General features: G+C 41.7%; 1 long non-coding RNA gene across 2 annotated transcripts in view; it reads left to right on the forward strand.

Moving 5' to 3' along the window:
- Positions 1-3,358: 3,358 nt before the first annotated feature.
- Positions 3,359-4,488, forward strand: part of LOC111820813 (uncharacterized) — a 24,914-nt gene continuing 23,784 nt past the window's right edge. For both annotated transcript variants that reach the window (XR_002824325.1, XR_002824326.1), the window contains exon 1: positions 3,359-3,468. This is a non-coding gene — a long non-coding RNA (uncharacterized LOC111820813). The remainder of the gene's footprint in view (positions 3,469-4,488) is intronic.

Here is a 4,488-nt window from a genome sequence, read left to right on the forward strand (position 1 = left end):
GGAGCGATGAGAACAGAAAGAAGGTAACAGGCACATTCCCTTCATCTGCAAGCTTTGCCTCCAAGGCTGCAAGAGTCAGCCCTGGATATACAACATTCCATGTATTTCCTCTGGCCATTTCAAATGATGTTGAAAACATTCTCCCCAAGCTGAAGGCAGAGTGAATTTTAATGTGTGATCACTGTGTCTAGATATCTCTATACTCTCTCAGCTGTGCAGTTCTTCTTGGGTAAAGGGGTAAGGAGGTGCTCAAGTGATCCAAAACATGCTTATAAGATGTTTCAGCTTGAGTCAGGGGAGGGCTCTGAGGGTCTGAGATGGCAGGGCCCTGAGAATCCTGACTCCTGTCTCTCAAAGATCCTTTGGGATTATGTTTGTGGCTGTGTGCATGTATGGGGGTGGGGAGGGCACCTTCACATTTATATGAGATGGGGTGTGTAGAGGGGAGCAGATATATCTCCTGGAAGTTTAGATTGTCCATTAAATTCAATAAACACTTATTGATGTGAATGTGGTTTGAGCTGGCCTTGAAGATGGATAGGAGTTAGGAGGCTGAAATAGCTTGGATATTGGGGAGGCATTCCAAGTAGAAGAAATAGCTAGAGCATGAGAAATGAAACAGGAAAATTCAGAATTTGTTAAAAATAATATTCAATCTGTTGATATTGCTGGGAACCTATGTTCCTGAGCTGGTTGTAGAGGAAAAAATAAGACTGGAAAAGTTAAATACGCCAAATTATAGAGGGTTTTGAAAGCCAGTCAGAAAAGATAGTACGACCATTTTATTCGATCATTCCGGAAATATTTATTGAGTGTGACTATGCGCCAGACACATTCTGGGTGCTTGGGATATATCAGGGAACAAAATAGATGAAAATGCCTATTCTGATAGAGTTTACATTCTAGGGATGATAACCCACTACCATGTGCCATTGACTCTTAATATTTATAAACTAATCTTCACAACAACCCTATGAGGTAGTTGCTATTGCAAGCCTACTTTTAAAGATGAGATCATCAGGGCACAGAGAGGTTAAGCATCTTGGCCAAAGTCATACAGGCAGTAAATGTCTAGAGTCACTCTTATCCACCACATTATACTAGTTGCAAGAGCTGCAGAAGTCAAGTTTCAAGGTGAGTGTTTGGCACGGGGGGCTGGTAAGAAGTCAGCAATTGCAAGGGTAAAGAGATCAGGCAAGATTAAGACTTCTCAAATTCTCTAGTAATTATCCATGCATTACCTACATTTATTTCTTCATTTAATTCTCTCCATAGCCCTAGGAGGCAGGCAGTATTCTCATTTTACGGACTATGGAAAATGAAGTTGAGAGAATTTAAAGAATGTTTTTAACCACTCTTACATCTATCGATCACCCTTTAATTAAAACCCCAGGCCCATCTTCCCTTTGTACTACTCCACGCTGCCCCTCTACTGTCAACAACTGAGCCTTTATGCGTGACTAAGTCCTGAAGACTCAGTGCCCTGGGAGTGGAGGGGCTTTCAGCCTGCACTACCAGGTGCTGTGGAGTTGATTCTAACTCATGGTGACCCTATGTGTGTCAGAGTAGAACTATGCTCCTTAGGATATTCAGTGGTTGATTTTTCAGAAGTAGATTACCAGGCCTTTCTTCTAAGACACCACTGGGTGGACTCAAGCCTCCAACCTTTCAGTTAGAAGCTGAGCGCATTAACCATTTGCACCATCAGGGACTCCCAACCTGTATTAGAGGACCTGAAAGTGAAGAATGTGAGCAGGCTCCTCCTGTGCCCTGAGGCCTCTCAGGAGCAGAGAGCCTGGCTGGGGTCCCCTGGGTGCTGGGGAACATCCCTTCTACCCCAGAGAACCCAGCCTGGAGAGGAGATGCAGAGAAGGAGCGTTTGGGCCGCTGGATGTCTTGTTTCTCTTCCAAGTGGAGAAATAATCTAAGTCCATTTCAGAAAGTTTTGTTTTGTTTTGTTTTTCAAGGTTTATACACAGTAGGAGTTCTTTAAGGAAATAAAAAGGGGCAGCGGGAGAGAATTTCCCACGGATGAATTACATAGTTATTTTGGGAAATTACAATGTGTTGTCTATACATAGGGAAATCTGAACCTTCCTTTTTCGCAGCTACCTTTCATAGGCTCATTTTTTTAAATGCCTTAATTCTCTCATCTCTTCATGGTCTGCTATGAGCATAGCTCTGTGTAGACCACAGTAAGGGCTGAGGATAATCTGTTTGAAACTGCTGTACAAGCTTCTGAAAAGAGCCACAAAAGGGAATATATGGTTAAAATTATGAGACTGCATCAGTTGAATGTTTCATTATTTGAAGCACACTTTTATCTTTCCATCCTGTTTTATCTGGTCTTCTAGATAGAGCCACAAAGAGTTGGGATGCCTAGAAACCTACTTGCCCCTCAGGTGACAAGAGAAAGTGAACATTCGCTGCATTCTATCATTGGGATCTAGTGGGCCAACAGCTCGGTGGGAGAGGTAAATCAAAGTGGGAGCTAAATTCAACAGCTTATATTTGATCAAGTTAATGTATTTTCACTTAAACTCATAAGTAACATAGAAACATGGGTTTGATATAAGATGTCTATTATTAGTGAGCTAATATTTGCCTCCTATAACTCCAAAAGCTCATTTTGCTTTTGATCACTCTCAGATCTCTCCAGGGTTTAGTGAAGTTCTTGCTACACTGTAGAGGCTCAGTATTGTTTATGAAATTACTGAAAAGTAACAGATCCAGATCCAAACTCAGATTTTTGGCTCATATGGCAACACCTTTTTAGAACATCAGGATGACTTCTCCTTTGGTAATAATATTCTTTCTGTCTACTGGGCACAAATACTGAAGCATTATACAAACACTTTGCAATATCCATTTGGCTTTTTCTATTTTAATTATATAGAAATATATGTTCACTGTTTAAGAATTACGGAGTATAAATGAGCAACAAGAACAAAAACAACAACAAACAAATTTCAATCACTTGAAATCATCCCTGTTTTGCATAAATGACTGTTTCAATTCTGCAACAATAACATCAGTGTTCTGTTTCCTAAACAAAAGAGGTGTCCTTCCCATCCAGCTTCTTGATGCTCAACAGTACTCCTTCTTGGAGTCAAAGACGGGACAGAATCTCTTTGAGGGATCATGTGACAGTATTTGCTAGGGCCATTCCTTGTGACTGTGAACCAAGTCACATAGGCAAGAGCAGAATTGCCCCATAGAGTTTCTGAGGCTGTAATCTTTACAGAAGCAGGTTGCCACATCTTCTGCATAGCAGCTGCTGGATGGCAAGTAGCATTGCCTCATTTCCTCTGGAGTCCTCTCTGAAGGAGGAGGAGGAGAAACACCCATTTCTCCACCAAAACATACAACGGCAAAGGGCTTCTCTCCTTGAAATCACAACAGCCTTGTCTCTGAATGATGGTTGATCATCTTCCATCTACCACTAAAGAAGCTCAAAGAAAAGAGAAGGTGAGTTTCAGATTGCCCAAGATGAGACCTAGAGTTGAAATAGCCATTCTCAGGTCCCAGTTGGTGACCTGCCTACCAGGTTCAGACCATTTGGTTTTCCACGTTCTCTTTTTTCCTGTAAACTGAAACTTAGACATATTGCATTATAATTACTTGACCAAAATGTGTTCTTGCTTCTCTGACTTCATTTGACAAAATGTAATAACTAAAACGTTGATTTGATTGGTAAGAGATATAAAGGAAGAAACTGCCCCCGCCCCCCGCCCCAGTAAAATTCATTTGGCACTGAAAATAGTGGTTGTCATGGATTGAACTTTGTCCCCCAAAAATATCTGTCAACTTGGCTAGGTCATGATTCCCAGTATTGCATGATTGTCTACCATTTTGTCATCTGATGTGATTTCCTTATGTTGTAAATGCTATCACTATGACGTAATAAGATGGATTAGTTGCAGTTATATTGACAAGGTCTACGAGTATCTTGAGCTGGTCTCTTTTGAGATATAAAAGAAAGAAGCGAGCAGAGAGACAGGGGAACCTCATGTCACCAGGGGGTCAGTGCCAGGAGTAGAGAGTGTCCTTCGGACCTAAGGTTTCTGCCCAGGGAGGCTCCTGGACAGAGGGAGGATTGATGACATGGACCTTCCTCCAGAGCCAACAGAGAAGGCGTTCCCCGGGAGCTTATGCCCTGGATTTGGACTTGTAGCCTACTGGACTGTGGGAGAGTGAACTTCTTTCTGTTGCTTGTGGTATTTCTGTTGTAGCAGCCTAGATGACTAGGACAGTAGTCTTACCATTTTTTTTCTTTTCCCTCAACTCTTACCTCTTCTGGGTTCTCAAATGTTCACTATGACACTGTGCTTAACCTGAATGTGCCCCATGCCCCTCTTTCCTAAGAGAAACAGAAGGATAGTACTTAGAAGGGGAGCTTCTTTGCTGAAGGTATTGCCTTCACCCTTACTCCACAAGAGCTTTCATTTCTTAAATAGTTTTTTTTTTTTTTTTTTCTACAACTGTGTA

Source organism: Trichechus manatus, unplaced genomic scaffold, assembly GCF_000243295.1.
Source record: "Trichechus manatus latirostris isolate Lorelei unplaced genomic scaffold, TriManLat1.0 scaffold00052, whole genome shotgun sequence".
NCBI classification, from domain to species: Eukaryota; Metazoa; Chordata; class Mammalia; order Sirenia; family Trichechidae; genus Trichechus; species Trichechus manatus.